We start from the raw sequence: 18,138 nt of genomic DNA on the forward strand, positions 1-18,138 counted from the left end.
ACCCGCTACTTATCACTACGTACAAACCGATTCAGTGACGGACATTTGAACGTCACACGCTTCGGGGATCGGGACAAGTTCGCCTCTGTGGTGCGGTGTCTAGGGTAACGCATTCACAAGCTTGGTTAACATTGAAAACTCTTTACACTTTTATAAGTATTTTGTCACACAGGCCGTTCGATTGTGCAATGATTTACCGCTGAGTATAGCACGTGCTAACTCACTACCTATTTTTAAGAAAATGGTTAAAGACTATTTACTAGACCTATGATTATTTATCTGTTAATTCATTTCTCCATCTTCCTCTGTTTTTTGTTCTTTCTATGGCAAGTGCGATTCACATTAATTTAGTAGGTTTTTATTATTGTATTATATCTATAATATCTATTATACCTTATGCCGGTGGCCAGGGACATTGGTCAGGGATAAGCAAACTGTTATTGAACTAGATTCGATCTCAAGGCTACAGGGGCAGGCTCAGCTGTTATTTATTTATTTATTTCAAGCTCCTTCGCCGCTGACAAGTTCAATGAAGTTTTATTCAGCGACTTAAGTGCTCAAGTTATTAAGCGATATTTCTATGATATTCTTTATTCGTGTTTGGTACATCTGTAACGGAATTTAGTTTCTTTTGGGAAATTAAATATATACTTATACATAGATATGTAAGACATTTCCACCCAGTACAGACACGCTATCGTCACAATCGAGGGGCTTTTAGACTTGGAATTTGGTGGTAGAATTTATTTTATAAAGCGAAGATCAGCGATGCGGTGTTTTTATTATATTTCAATTGAAAAAAACATGGATTTTGAGGTAGACGTTCATTAAAAATGAAACAAATCTTTTAACTATGGCATGTTTAAAACTTGGCCTCGATATTTTTTGGCATGTTAAGAATTAATGTAAAGCTCTGTTACAGCGTGCAGAACATATGGCTGTTAGAGCCTTAAGGTTTTACGGGGGCCACGGAGCGGCAAGCGCGGCGAAGGTGGTCAACCAGCGAGGTGAATAGATGACCATGATATGTCTTATTGGAAATGGGCGCAGTCTATGTCCAGCATTGGGCGTCTTACAGCTGATATGACGATGAACAGATTCAGAGACCTTCAGTTAATTGTTTTAATAAAAGTAATAATTACTGCAACGTTAGTCAAATGCTGAAATCGATTACAATACACATATCAATTGTTATTAAAATAAACTTTGACTTGAGCTTTACAAATTCTTGTATTTGAACGTATTAACTATCTCTCTGACTGTTAGGCCCTTTAGCTCTGTAAGCTATGGGCGTATTTTGTTGCTTAATCCGTGAAAATAAAAAGGAGAGGGCAAATAACTTTTTTAATTAATTTAAATCCTTTTTAATAGAGACGCACTGTAGTTGATAAAACTTGATAAGGCTTTATTTTGAATTGTTGTTTTTTGTTAGAACACGATTGTTTTTGTTATTAAAAAAGTTAGGTCACTTTGATTCTGTTTTGGGTTATGTGTAATCTTAAATTATGTTTTTCATTTAATAAAAAGAGAAATTTTACATGAAATTTTTTCATTAAATTATGTTTTTCATTTAATAAAAAGAGAAATTTTACATGAAATTTTTTCACTGTAATTTAAAACTAAAACATGTCAAACTATGTCACCCATACTAATAAATATTTATATAGACGTGACTCTACAAGATATCAAAACTCTGTTACACAACGGCCCTGCAGAGTAAAAAAAGATTCACTCCTACTTTCGTATATACGAAATGCATCCACTGTCTAAAATATTCATGAAGACACATCATGCTAGAAACTAACCCTTATTTATTAAAAAACACAGGCTTACATCGTTGAATCGGCCAATAATCCGCTACAAAGCAAAGTCATGAGAGATAAAGGGAGAACATACATGTAAAATACATGTACAGAGAAAATACATGTAAAAATAAATGCACACACATGGAAAGCAAGTTCTCTCGTGTTGTTATTAAAAAAAAAACACACAATTTTTAATTACAATTATTACTTCTCTATACATTATTTATTGTCATAGCGACTGGTTCCTAATTTATCGTCTTGTTCTACTCGTTTTATTAAATGTTTATTTACATTTTTTTTTAATCCCGAACATATTCAAATTTAGTATCATAGGTTATTTTTATTACTTACAATTTCTGCATTTCTTCTATTAAATTAAATCGTTAAATTATTATCTATTAAAGACTATATGCTTTAAGCGACTCATCATTATCATTTAGCTGTGCTAAGCCACTTAAACAAGACATAAATTGTAAAGCTTTGTTCACATCGACCCGTTGAAGTCCTTCAAAAACTATGAACCTGCTTTTCTTGAACATAGTCTAAACTAGACTATGTTCAAGAAAGAATCAGAACTAGAGTTTTGTAGATTGAAAGAAACTATAGTTGTAAACCGTCAGCATATTTCCTAAATAATTTCCTAAAGTTAAATAACAATACATTTTTGTCCAAATGACTTTAGAGTTTACCGAAGCAATATCTCTTATATACTGTATTTATGCTGTGATTTTATAAATTTGCACATACGCTTTTTTCTTTACATACAATAATCTGATAATAGTTCCTAATTCTCATCGTCCGCATATTTACATCCCATTTCTCCTGAGGTAGGCCTTCCTCTCTTCCTACTCTTAGGCCTCCGCTTTGGGCGTGATTTTGTCATTTTTGTTTGTGCTTCTCTCGCTAATTAGCTCTAGGTAGATTATTGTGCATCTCTGAGAACTTTCATTTTCTAACACCTTATGTTCCAAAATATAGTTGCCAATAAATATTCGCTTTTATTGTGACATGAGCGTCTATTGTACTTCAGTTATTATAAATTTGCGTAGCTCTTTCTGTAAGATATACTCGTACAATAAAGGGTATAAAGATTTTCCTTCTGTTTCGATGCGCATTTCCATTACACAAGACCGCCTCGGCCACTCGGCTGACGACGTGCAAACGAGTAGAGCTTTAATCTTTTACAACCTTTGTAACCGCGGCTTTGAATTTAACAAAAGTCGGTGGAATAGCTTCAGAAGCAATTTTTAAACAATAAAATAAATGTTCATTCTTACAAATAGGTATTGCCAAGTACTTTCGTAATGTCAAGACATGAATAAATCATGCTTTTAAATCAATATTTACACACGATTTGTTTTACTTTGTTCCCCTGATGTAGGTGGTCAGAGACATCGCTGAATGCACAGACTGTTAATGAACTAAATTTGATTGCAGAACTAGGTTACAAAACCTAACCCACTTTTTGTTTATTTATTGATTCAATTTATATATTTATTTAAAGTCCTTCACCATTGACAAGTTTGTACATAGCAAGATATAAACAATAAACTACGCCAGTTACGAAGCACACATGTTTATCAATGAAAAAATAAGAGAGGAGACATAGAGAATAAGAAAGAACTAAACAGAAGATAGGGTATTACATTGACAGAGTGCGTCTGTTTAGCGTGAGTGGTTTGTGTTTGATTAATAATTCCTTGTATGTATAATATGAAGTATACAGTACTTGTTATGTAGTATATATCGTATGTATCGTATGTTGTATCTAATGTTTGAAAGAGTAGCCATCTAAATTATCCTACGCTTGTAGCAAATACTTGAGCTTGAAAGCCGTTTTGATACGATTGTGGAGATAAAAACTAATTGGTAGAAGTTCTTGAAGGCTTTATTGCAAGAAGACTATTCCGATTGTGACACGTGTTTGAAGAGGATCATGTGGAGGATTCATCAGGATCACGAAGGGGATTTGTAAGAATAAATAAAGAATTTTTATTTGTTAATACAAATTCATTTTGCTTTTTCATCACAATGCAATAAGCATTCAAAGATTGATTGCCAGTACTCATCCCAAATGCATTGATTTTTATAAGTTAAAGTTACAAGACATGCCAGTGATCTAACTTTAGGTCCGTTTCCTTCTGTTCAGTAAAACTGTAGTCTATTTAATGACTCAGCTGCAATGTATGCATGAGTATTCCTTAGGGAATATCATCTTACGCTGTCTGCCAACAACAAAGCAGGGAGAACACCACATTGTTGAGAGTTTTCTGTCTACAATTGAATTCATACATTCAAACTGTTCCGGTGGACTTTGTACTGCCAGAAGATACTGAACAGTCACATTCGAATTAAAAAAAATTCTTTGATCCGGAATGACCAGGGCGTTGGGAAAAAGCTTTAAAGCTGCTATTTGCTGGCAAACGCACTTAAAATCGACCCCTTTTAGAGCTTTTACATCTATTTCCTCCTAATATTTTTTTCAATGAACTAAGATTAAAAGTAAAATAGTTAGTATTAGCCGAAAAAAATAAATATCTTTCTTTTAATGTCTAATAATAAATATCATGAATTATAACATTGTTTTCGTTACCCCTTTTTATAACACGCGTAGAGAAAAGTAAAGGGTCGATCTATTTCAAGTCGTGAAGTGCTGTCAATTATGAAGTTTAACTTTCCTAAAGAGGGTGCGGAACAAATTGTCTCATTCACTTGTTTTTAACCTTACAAAAGTTTTTTGATTTAAAAAATAAATATGGAATTTAAGACAGGCGTCAATATGTCAAGGCAGATGTCGACTAACATTTTATTGACAGAAGTTTCATAAATGTAACATTAAAATAAAAGATCTGCGTTATGTTTGAACTTAGTTACATATGCTGCAGGTTACTATTACTTATTACTATTTTCAAGCTGTGTTTGTTTATATCTCCGTTATATAGATAATGGATTGTCTTCTTTAATAGTATAGATATGAGCTTGGAAACCATTGGAAGAATAAAACTGGTGATGTTATTGCAAAGTCAAAACAAATTTTCGACAACTTCTCTTGTAACAAACCATAATAAAGATTTTTTTCTGAAAAACTTGAAAGTGGGCAAGATAATCGTTTTTTCGGCGCAGAAACTAAAGAACTGTTTAATTGTCTTTATCAAGTCACAGCGATTACAGAATACATATTCCGCCGCCCTGAAGATAATATACCATTTTATTTTTTAAAATCAATCGATGTTGCTTTATGTTTCGTATACGCATCTTTAAATGTCATGTATATATACATATATTTATTAGTAAACTGCTAGTAGTTTATATCCTGCTACGAAAAATCGTAGCAGGTTATAAATGAAGTGTCATGCCATTAGTGCGCTCTGTGTCTGGCACTAATCGGTGTAACATAACTCTTGAAGATGCCCCAAGGAAATCGCATTGTTTGCCGCACAGGCATTTATCAGCGGGCTGGCGGGCGGTGCACTTTATTGCACGACTACCACTGCATGTGCGGAAGTGGCTAAATATTGGTCCTTTTCTTACTTAGATTTAATATATATATATAAAAATATATATATATATATATATATGTATATATATATAATTTATATATATATATATGTGTTTATATATAAATTAGGGGAACCAAAAACTAATGTCGTTTCTGTCGACATATTTTACAGATAAAGCCATTGATTTTTACCGCTCCGGCATTGTAAATTTGTATACTAGATGGCAAAAGATTATTGATAAGGAAGTTGGATACATTGATGATAAGGAATAATAACTTATTAAAAATATATAGGTATATCCTGTCCCCCTTATATATATACATATATTATTTACTTTAATAAATACTATTAGAATAGATAAAAACCCGCAGTATGGCATATATATTTAAAATGTGAATATTACTAAAGAGTATGTAAGTTCTGTAAAGGTATTTGGTGGATGCTGCCCGCGTAAGAACGGCTGTCGTGGCGATCTTTCGCGGGGAGAGGGGGCCGCGATGCCTTCCGGGGGGCGTCTCGATAAACCGACGTTTACAAGAATAAACGTACAAGTGTCGCGTTAGACGGATGCTATCATAGTTGTGATACCGGTGTCGTTATAGGAGAGATATGTGCAGAAAGATTAGTTTTAGATACAAGAGCTTTGAATGTAGAGCTCATGTGTCAACAAAAACTTGAAAGCTTTTACACCTAATGCTTAAATTGCTCACTCTGAAAAATGTTACATTTAGTTATTTTTTTCTATTTCAATGCCAGTGACAGGCCAACAACCTCAGGTTAATTAGTAGCAATAATGGAGTTTAATTAGTAGCAATTTGAATTTGGAAACGCCTCGTCTCACTGTGTATCATTATTACGCTATTGACAATTTCAGAAGCCATTGATTTTTGGAAAATACTACATTAGTTGACAGCAAAGGTTTTACGTTAATAATCAATTGCCTTGTATCCATATAGTTTACGATTAAACTTATACAAGACACAGGGTATCCGGCCGGGCGGCCTCAAGAAGGATTTAATATAAAGTACCAAAAAAATTTTAATAAAATGTGCACACATTTTCTATAACAATCTAATGATCAAACGATAAATTTCTCCGAGAAAATCCTCGTAATAAGGACGATTACGCCCTCTTACAATTTTCTCGTATAATTTCCGAGTAAAGCCGATTTAACTCCGTATTGAGGGCAACTTCTTAAATTATCTCCGAACGTTTACATTGTTAATAGTCAATTAGATGAAAGAGTAATAAAGTAGATTAGGTATTAAAAAAGGAGGCGGGGACAGTTGTCAATTTATTTTGCAGAATTTGAGTTAATTTATTACACATTTACCTTTATATAGCGCGCAGAAATGACAGCCGCCGGGCACGGTAGCACGGTAGCACGGTAGCACGGTAGCACGGTAGCACGGTAGCACGGTAGCACGGTAGCACGGTAGCACGGTAGCACGGTAGCACGGTAGCACGGTAGCACGGTAGCACGGTAGCACGGTAGCACGGTAGCACGGTAGCACGGTAGCACGGTAGCACGGTAGCACGGTAGCACGGTAGCACGGTAGCACGGTAGCACGGTAGCACGGTAGCACGGTAGCACGGTAGCACGGTAGCACGGTAGCACGGTAGCACGGTAGCACGGTAGCACGGTAGCACGGTAGCACGGTAGCACGGTAGCACGGTAGCACGGTAGCACGGTAGCACGGTAGCACGGTAGCACGGTAGCACGGTAGCACGGTAGCACGGTAGCACGGTAGCACGGTAGCACGGTAGCACGGTAGCACGGTAGCACGGTAGCACGGTAGCACGGTAGCACGGTAGCACGGTAGCACGGTAGCACGGTAGCACGGTAGCACGGTAGCACGGTAGCACGGTAGCACGGTAGCACGGTAGCACGGTAGCACGGTAGCACGGTAGCACGGTAGCACGGTAGCACGGTAGCACGGTAGCACGTTATTCCTCATTGATCTGGGTGTACGCATGTATAATAAAGTACCGCAAGACACTACGTTTCTTATTTTAAAACCTAAAATTAAAAGTATATACTATTCAATAAATCTTGTTCAATTAATGAATTTTAGTAGATCTAAATGTGTGGAACTTGGTCTGTTGTCTCATTGACATGATTGATAATGCACACCCAAAAAATTATGAATTTCATTTATTAGAGCAACTGTTCAGTTTCTAGCCGGATCTTAATATGCCAGCATTCCGAACCGGTGGTAACTTGCTACTCGTACTGCAAAATTGTTTAATTTCATTTAAAAGAGCGATTATTGAGTTGTTGGCCAGTTCCTTTTAACAGATCAGCCTGTCGGTAATGGCTTATCACTTGTAATATTAGAACGATCCACGAGTCAAATGCGCATATCGATACCTACTTGAATAAAGATATTAGAGACTAGGGGCCATCAGGCGCAGCGTACGATATCTCGCTACAAGGTCTTAAAGACCGGTAATAAGGGGCCTGCAACCAGCGTCTTCCAGTGTCATCGTCAATCTTAAGAAGGCCGTCTGTCCTCCTTTTTGAAATATTTTCAAAACGCACATTACAAGTTAATTAGCGGAAAATGATTGTTGTAGTATAGAGATATCGTCTAATCATTTTGATTTCATTTAGGCTATATCTAATAAAGTTTAAATGTATATAGCTGTATTAAAATTTATTAAAACATGTGATGTTGTGGAGTTTCTTTCCGCTTCTTCTACACAACTATAACATATTGTGAAATAGAGTAGAGTCGAAAATAAAATAGATACCAAAAATAAATTGAGTATCAAAGAGTTGTGTAAAATTTGCAATGTTGAATAAACTAATTTTATCTTTACGTTTTAATCTAATGAGTGATTGGCCTGCGCCTGTTGGTTCGCGGTCGCGGTCGAGCTAGAGCTCCTGGGGCTATCTGCTGTGCGTGCTGTCAGGCCGGTCTACTGCCACTTTCACTCGCAAATCCTCAGGGCTCTGTGTACGTTACAATCGCTTGCCTTCGATTTTAGTCAAGCTTAAATATTTTTATTACTTTTCGTGTCCAAAAAAAAGTCACAAGCGATTGGTAGATTTGGACCCGTTATCGAATATCGAATGATCGCATTGAAAATAGGTTCATAAATCGTGAAATGTTTAACCTCTCTTTTCAGCCACGAAGATTCAAACTCTAATAATTTACGCTTCGCATCTACTTGAGATCGTCCGACGACGCTACATTCTCAAGTATTCGACAGTCACTACGCTTCGTCTTATACTTTCGTCATTTTGCAAGTTTAGTAAATAGGAGTGTTTGACACTGTATTTACTACACTTGCAATATGAATACATAGCATGTAGAACAGTTGGTCACTTCTATTCGGCATGCTATGTATACAAGGTTCTGAAGCAGAAGCCACGGATGCACCAGCCACCATGCAACCACGAAAGCGCAGCCTAAGAAGTCTGCCCGTGAGGTGAATAAGCAACCTTGTTAAAGTGTCCGGGAAACGATAGATACAGGCCGCGTCTCACCGATCCCATTGAAAATAAAAGAGGGCGGTCGTTAGTTCTCTCACTAATTCGTGTCAACACCGCCTGAAAGACTGGTAATGAAGTGATTGGGATTCTTCATTCATTAAAAAGTTATTCTTACTAGATTTTATTCATGCAATTTTATATATAGGTTGGAAGGTCAAATTGCAGGCTTTGTCGTCATTTCGCCTACGGACGCCCACTGGACGGCTTTCGATCGGAGTGTGCATTAGAACGCAGCTGCCCGTCTTCTGGAGACTGTTTTGTAATTACAAAAGATCGTATCCGGGGAATCGCCCGCGACCTACGATCGGAACCCGGTCCTGTGCCGCCGGGCGGCCACTGGCCGCTACTTGACTGACTTTTCCATGTAGACACTTGAAAACAAGTAGCGCACTTATAGAAGAAAACTTGAAAGAAATCCGATAAATCTTATTTAAGTGTTAGTGTGTCTCAGGAAATTAAAGGTTTATTTATATCATTCAAAATAAATAATAGATCATTATCATTATTATAACATTATTAAAGTTTATACACTGAAAACGTATAAAGCCGCCATTTCTAATATGTAAATGATTTTGTTTTTATTATACTACAAATTGTGAGGTGGCAATAAAGAAAATGCAATTTTAACTCATTCCCAATGTTTAAATCAGAAACAAATCCTAAATTCACAAAAATTCTTATAAAGTATGGCACTCATTTCTGAACTCCCTCTTCGTGTCCGCGCACGTGTAAATGCTGCAGCGAGATGTACGTGAGCGACGTTGCGAGCAAACGCTTGCTCTGGAGCACCGGAGGGTGATTTCCCGACACAAACACCGCGCGCTGTAGGCACCGTAAATCGATATCTCCACACTGACCCACCGACGGGAGCGCGTTCCCCGCGGGCCACACTTTGACAACACAAACTTGTTTAAGTTCAAGGTTAGCGGAGTTTTCGATTTCGCTTTTACGCAGAAGTTTTGTACGGGCAATTATTATACTCCGTTGATTATTAATAATTTTTAAATAGTAATTTTTCAATTAATAAATATATGTTGGCCAACATGCTTAGACATCTTTTGAAGTCGGGAGGTAATGTATCTTAAATGAAATGAGACATTAACAAAGTGCTGACCGCGCGGCTGTTCCATATGGAATGCCTTATCGTCACACGCCAGCCAATAGACGTCCTATGGAAGGTGTGTAAGTGCCGCACGCGACACAAAGGTCGCCGGTATGAGCCGCATTGCGCTCCCCGCGACCTTGACTCTTCCGTGTTGGGCAGAAACGTTCTCTAGCGGCGACCACGAGCCGGTAGACATGACCCGCCAGGTGACCCGACGACGGAATGCCTGCTACGACAAAGCTGCAAGGCTAGGGGATGCCGTAGTTAAGACAACCTGAAGTCGCACGGCGTATGGCTCACCGAGACTACGACGACGTCTACGCGGCACAATGTTGCAATTTAGCCGTTACTGTGGACGACGCCTGGCGACAAAACGATGGTTTTTATTTCATAGTGTGACACGGCAGTCGGTCCTCGTGGGTCAGCAACTTTAATTATAGCTTCAAGTACGGCAACTACTGTCTTACTTACATATTAAATCATTGCAAAAGGAACCTAACGAAGAATTTTTATATATAGTCCAATATTTATCCTCACGAGAAAAATGGCAGAGGCAGGCGATTTAATTACAAACTGGAATCGGATTGGGGTTTTTTTTTAAGAGCCTTAGCATTTAACTCAGAGTTAGGTTCTAAGCGAGATTTGATCTGAGAAGAGCCTACAGAGACTTGACTGGTTCTTCTTACATTTACTTGATATTGTTCCTTAATAAACTAGTAGAGAGATTCATTATCACTCTTTACAATTATTCCAAAATTCTTCACAATACAACATTACACTAACATAAGTACATTTGCGACATAGAGTGATTATAATAAGAAAAATTATCAAATTTTATATTGTTAAATACCAGAACAACAACGATTAATTTGTAAAGATTGATTTGTGAAATCAATGAAATGTGAAAAGTAAAGCAAATGCCGTTATATCGAACGGGACAACAGTTTTAATGAAAGAAAAATTTATTGTTAAATATTTATTCATCTTTTCGACAGTTGAAAACACTAGATCTACACTTCCTTATAATATACATGATAATCTCATGCTATATTACATCATATTGACAATTTTGAAACGGGCGGATACATACTCTATAAGCCAGTTTATGGACACACGTTTATCAAGTTCTTTTTTAAATATCACAATAACATCACATACATTCAAATAATTGGGTACAACTGTATATCTACAAACAATGCAGTTGTATTTTCTTAGTTTACTCTAAAAACAATTCATTGTACTTTATCTCTGTTTCTTAAATTATAACTATGCTTTGTTTGTAAAATTATAAAAGAATGAGCAGATTTTTTATTATAACATGCGTATACTGTGCGTAAAGTTAGTAATAGAATATTTCAGTTTTTTTTTTAATACAATTGTGCGGTCGGTGTGAGGTAATGGCGTTTAGATAATGCTTTAATTAATTTATTTTGAGTTATTTACAAAAAGTTCAGATAAATGGCAACAGCTGATCCCTTATTGCAACAAGATATTTCAGACATGATTTAATTAATTTATTGAATAATGGACCAAACTTTGTACGGCATGCGTGGCTCTATAGTGTAAAGGTTTCAAGGCTTTGATGTGTAGCTCAGTTGTCAGCAAAAACCTTTTAATCGTTAACAACTATTTTGTATCAACCAATATTAAATGATGACTCTGAAAAATTTTTTTTCTCCCTAAGAATGCGTCACGCCCATGTAGCTGTAGCAAGTCCGCAGGCTCGGGTAGTAAACAACAATTGATTCCAATACGCAGTAATCATAATTTTGATAACGCTTTTTGTGACTATATTATTATTATTATGTTATTTATTATTTCAGTAACCATGGTTTTTATATAGAGTGCACTATATATTGACAATTGATAGAAAATATGCTATATATTAACCACTTTGAAGGTTTATGTATAAACAATCACCATTTATAACATTATACAGTTATATAGTTTATTTGGTGATAAGAAATAAAGTTTTTTAATACGAAATTTTTACAACAATTTTCGTATTAGTTATTTCATTGGTTTAAACAAGAAATTGTATAATGCAACCAATTCGTTTCAGATATTTTAAGGATATAATGAAACTCGTTATCTCGTCTAACGTACGACGAAATAACACAGAATGAATAAACGGATTGACCTCTGAATTCCCCGAACACAGGCAGCGAGCTCAAAGTTACGCCTGCGAGATTTTCACGAATGCTCTTTGAAAGCGCACAGATTAAAAATAAATAATGGTTTTCCATGCATTCGTCGGAAATACGGTCTGGAAATATTCTCTCTGCAACAAGTTATTTGAAAATAACGCTATTAAAACATTGTAATAGTATAAAAAAATAAGTATCTTTTCATTTACTTTTATGTTATCTTTTCTTAATAGTTTTCATCGTTTGAAGCTGAGGTAATTATCCGCAGTGTTTATTTATCTGTAGCAAATGTAAATTTTGTATCTGTGCCTTCATACGCCTTACTAAATTCGGAACATAAGAGCCTGTATCTTATTGATTGGTCTTAAAAGAACGTACAAATCATGTTTAAAATGAAAAGAAACAAGAGTCCATAGGTACTAAATATTCGTCATTTTATTGATAGCCCACATAGCACTGTTGAAGTGGCAATAGGCAGCCAACACAGTGAATTCTCCATACGCTAAGTATTAATCAAACGTTTGTGTACCGAGTCATTGACAGGTGTAATGAAGCCACCCCCGTTTGTTAGTGTCCGTCGACCTAACGATCGTACGAAAAAGGCGATTAAAACGATATGGGAAAGAATTCGAAGAAATTATATTTTATCTCCGGAAGTAGAGACACTAGGCGCTAATCTTATCGCATATTTTAAAAGACGACTTAAGACTCGCTGCGTACAAGTGACGCACTGATCATTTGCTATCAGATAATTTAAAAAAGAATAAAGTGATAGAATCTAAACAACTACTTAAGTGTTACGCAAAGTCAAAGACTTTTTAGAAAAGTATTTTTTTTTAAATTGGGCAATGTTTTACCAGTTTTAACAGTATGGTAATACTACTAATGTATCTTTACTGAAAGTTCTAAAGAATCTTCTCAATTAGTCAACAGCGTACGATGTAGGCATTATCGATTTCAGTGAGACAACAAGAGTTTAGTGGGGTGTTAGCTGTGAAGGAATATCAGCAATATTTTCGTGAAAAATGTATCAAATATCGGGAAAAGTGTATCAAGATACCATTATTAAGCAGATAGTTAAACCCCTTAACAGTACCATTATCTGTAATCAAACATTTCTTTCTTTCATTTAAAACTTTCAAAACTATCACCAATCACTTTATAATTTGACTCAATAAATATTTGTCTGCTGTACATTTTAAACGCGTAGCTTAAACATTAATGATTTCTATGTATAGCGGAAATTAGTACATTACGTTATAAACTAAATATTACGTAATCAATTAATGAAAAGTAAAGTTTTTTTTTTTTAATTATGTACTACTTACTTTCAAAAAAAATATTTAATAACCAGAGGTCTGTTTGGATGAAATAGTCATACATATATAACGATAGCATTCACATACTGCAGAAAACATTTTCAAGGTGTCATTTAGTCTTTAATTAAATATTAATTTTGTTCAGTACATTGCTTGTAATAATAATTCATTCAAATTTGATAATGACATTTACAATAATTTTTCATTTATAACGGATGTAACAAAAATGTTCTGTTCACGATTATATATACACATGTAAAAATATTATTTTAATAACTGAAAATTAAGTTGTTAACTAAAACTTGTTGGAATTTTCGTAAATATTACATTGTCTTATAATTGACTAATTTATTATAAGTTATTTACGTTTATCATATAATATTCAAGATCATACCGAAGCCTGGTAAATCTGAATACAGTACGCTCGATTCTCACAGGCTAATTGGCCTCATTCCTGTTTTCGGGAAGCTATTGGAAAAGCTTCTGATCAAAAGGGTGACCTTTGTAGCCACGGTTGCAGGCAAGCTCAACGGTCACCAATTTGATTTCAAGGAGCAAACCAACACAACCATGGCGATCTCCTCGGATCTAGATGTCGTTCGCTCGGCCAAACGAGCTAGAGAGGCCGTCAGCGCCGTCTCCCTTGACATCAAGGCGGCATTTCATATCGCCTGGTGGCCAGCTCTATTTGAGGGCCTTAGGCGGATCGGCTGCCCTCGAAACATATTTTTTTTTCTATTATTGAAAGCTATGTTCAAGACAGAGAAGTGGTTTTAGATTACGCCGGAGAACGAGTCACTAAGAAGCTAACTAAGGGCTGCGTTCAGGGTTCGGCATGTGGCCCAAATTTGTGGAACATTATCCTGGACGAGCTTCTCGAAATAGACCTGCTTGATGGGTGCCATTTACAAGCGTTCGCCGACGACGTCTTGCTCATTACACACCACATTCGCGCTGAAGACCTCCAAGATTTAATCAACTCCGCGCTTAGTAAAATTATTGAGTGGGGTGAAAGTGTTAAACTGACCTTTGGCCCCGAAAAAACACAAGTTATTGCATTCACACCCACAGCCAAAAAATGCTCAATAAGAATGGGCCAATACTGCCTGCCGATTATACACGAGTTCGAACTTCTGGGAGTCACCATTGACGAGAAATTACTCTTTAACAAACATGTTCAGCACACTATCAAAAAAAACTCGCGCATTTTCAACAGACTGTCTTTTCGGTAGACCAACATGGGGAGCACATGCCGAGAACATCCGGACATTCTACATCAATGTTATTGAGCCAATTATGACATATGCTGCTGGCATATGGGGGCAAGCGGCTCTAAAAAAAGGGATAATAAGGCCGTTGTTAAGTATGACACGAGGCCTTGACATTAAGATTACACGGGCGTTCAAGACCATATCCACCACAGCCTCTCTAGCACTCACAGAACTCACCCCACTCGACCTTAAAGTTCGGGAGGTGCAGGCACTGGAACTTACAAAACTTACCAGCGCCTCTCATCTTTTACCTTGTGATACAGCTCTAGAACGCCCTACACCACCACACAAATTATTGCACCCCGCTACCAGAGTATTCATTTCTGTTCTTTCCTTCTCTAAAGATCGTTATTATACTCCACTCTATCCCTATCCTATGAATATCTACACTGATGGGCGCAAGCAGGAGGACTCCTACGTGAGAGCGACATTCGTTGCTTTCCTGGAAGGCTGCCAGGCCGCTTCCTAAAAAAAACAGACTTTACTCGGTTTGCTCGGTCTTTCAAGCCGTGCTTCTCGCCATTTTAAAAGCCTGCTCGTAGGCCAGTTCAACATACCCGAACACATACACAATTATTCACACGGACTCACAATCGGCCATCGTCGCACTGCAGAATAGAAGCAATACCCACCCCATCGTCACACAAATTCACACTCTGATACACGCACGCGCGTCACCTACATTACACTTTACATGGGTCAAAAGCCACACAGGCGTCGTCGGTTATGAGGCAGCCGACTTGGCAGCAAAGAGCGCTGCCGCAATGCACTCTACACCGGCTTATGTCTACTTCCCAATGAGTTTCGTGAAGAGCGCAATCCGCGCTGAACACAACCGCATTTGGCAGGCTAAATACGAAAGCTCGGCTCAGGATCGACATACCATAGGACTCCGTTAGAAACTCACCGACATAAACAAACTGCGAAAACTCATCAAGACATCTTTCCATCTCACACAACTACTAAGCGGGCACGGGTACTGCAAGCAGTACCTGCACCGTTTTAAAATAATCGATAATGAGACTTGCCCATGTGACGACTCCATAGGAGAGATTTATCATCACTTACTTAGACACTGCTCTCGATTCGCATCCAAATGACGTAACCACGTGACCTTATGCGAAAACCTTAATATACCTCCGCTCAACTTACCGGACCTTCTCAAGAAAAAATCTACAGCAGAATCTTTTGATGAGTCGTCCCGGCACATTGTCCTAAATCTCAAGGCATTTAGCGGTCTGTAGCGCTTGGGCAGCGACTTGAAATAAAATAATATAGCAACTAATATATAATTAATTATTTGAAATTGTACTAATTAATTAATTAATATGTAAAGGTTTTAGCTGTATTAACCCATAAGAGAAAATTGAGTAAGAAAAATTGTAAAAAATGTTAAACGCTCTCGTGCCTCGCAGCTGGGAGAAGAATAATCCGTATCAAATAGCGGCAACCCTCTCCCGAATGTCTGCGATTAGTTAAAGCGAAAATTAAATATTGTTAAAAAACACTAGCGATACAAATTAGAATTAGAAAAAAAACCCTATAATATTTTACTTTTTGTAGCAAATCTTTTTATAGTATTTTTTTTGTAATTATTATAAATAAAACGCAAAAAAAATATTTCGCTTCTTTTACTTGTATAACCAAGTTAGTCAAAGGTAACGGATCGCGTAGTCGATAATTATGTTGTCTGCTTCCTATCAGACAATCAAAGGTTGAGAGTTATTTTTGTCGGAATTACGTAGGGCTACGCAAGCTCCGGAGCAAAATATAAAATCAGAACTAACCATCGTGTTAAATATTGTCTGAGTGTGGTGTCATGTTTTTAAACATGCGTGTAATAAATAATAAAGGCAATTTGCTATTTTTATTTACGTCAAAATATTCTCAAGGGACGAAAGTACTATATTTCTCGTTGCTCGGAAAAGGTTTATTTTGAACATTCTTATTTATCCATATGTTGAAAAGCTATACATGTAAAAATAAATGGTTTTAAAAATAATTAACAAAAAAATGCGTAATTTTTTTAATTTGAATAGCTACATATTGAAATAGATTTTTGTTAACTATCTATCCGCAGTTATAAGTCTACCGTATGCCCACTGAAAAATAGCTTCATATAGATTGATTTGAAATAGGCGTAAAAAGATTCATGCTGACGAATGAGCTATGCACTACAACTAATAGTCTGTTTAATCGATCTTAAATTATCTCAAGGGTTAACATGTGTCCTTAAACACCCTGGTCCCTTACGTCATTTCTTCTCACACTATGCTACATTACTCTTTTATATCCTTCCCAACTATTTTAGTATTTTTATTAAAACATGTCTGAAACACTGTTAATTCAATATATTAAAAAAAATGCTTAAACAAGAGATGTCAAAATGTCATGCTTTTATAGCTACAAGATAAATATTACAAAGCAGTGTCATGTCTGATCCAACTACATTGCTGTTATTGGAAGCCAGAGTTGGCACCCCACGCTGCCGTAGACAGCACAAAAGAGGTGGTCGTGTGTGTGATTAGAATAAATACAGCTGAGCAGTAATTCAGTTTGTATTTCACTACAATTACTTGTATTAATTATGAAATCATATGTGTGAAAATAATGTAACAAAATTTCAGATTTACATACCTTTACCGAATTTGGGTGTGATTATAAACAATTAAACTAGTTCTTGACGACTGTGGATTTTCTAAAGAAATTTATTTTGTGAGAATTATAAAAATTCATTGGGACAAGTAATAAAAATAAAACGATGTAAGCATAAATACATCTGTCGTAGTGCTGGAAATGAATGCACGACGAGGCAGGGCCCGAGGATACCGGAGCTTAAGGAGCGACGCAGAACGGTTCTAGTGGCGCTGTTACATTTACACCATAGTCTGTGTCCAGGCCCGTCCATCTAATTGCAATCACATATGCCTTTGAATCGACTATTATTTTCACATATATAAGTAGCATTTTGTTTTTCACATATTGTGTATACATTATAATATCAATCATGTAAATGAGTGAAATAATAAAATTCCACACATTTCGATTAGCTAAAAAGTTCTATTTGCTTTTATAATTGTTTATTAAATAATATACTTTTAATTTTAGATTTACAACAAAGAAACGTAAGGTCTGAAATATTAGTGGTACTTTGTTATATATGCATACACACAAACTAATGAAGAATTTGTTAACTATAGAAGCGCAGGTCAAAACAACAAAAACTACTGACTTTTTCACACGTACGTTAAAACTGAAGTAGTGTTGGACCCGATGTATATTTCTTTTGTAATTTTCACAATATCTTTAATACAGTAGTAGAGAAATTCATTCCCGAGTTTTACTATCAGTTGCACAATATAACAGATTCGTGGACAAGTTTGTTTGTTGGAATTTTCAAATTGATTACAAGATTTAGACTTTACACAAGAGTGTACAGTAATACGGTACAGAGTTGCCCATAAAAGAATTACTAATTTCACAAACTTGGAA

Source organism: Battus philenor, unplaced genomic scaffold (assembly GCF_028537555.1).
Source record: "Battus philenor isolate CCGP_79_NKW_IND1 unplaced genomic scaffold, ilBatPhil1.0.hap1 SCAF_2, whole genome shotgun sequence".
NCBI classification, from domain to species: Eukaryota; Metazoa; Arthropoda; class Insecta; order Lepidoptera; family Papilionidae; genus Battus; species Battus philenor.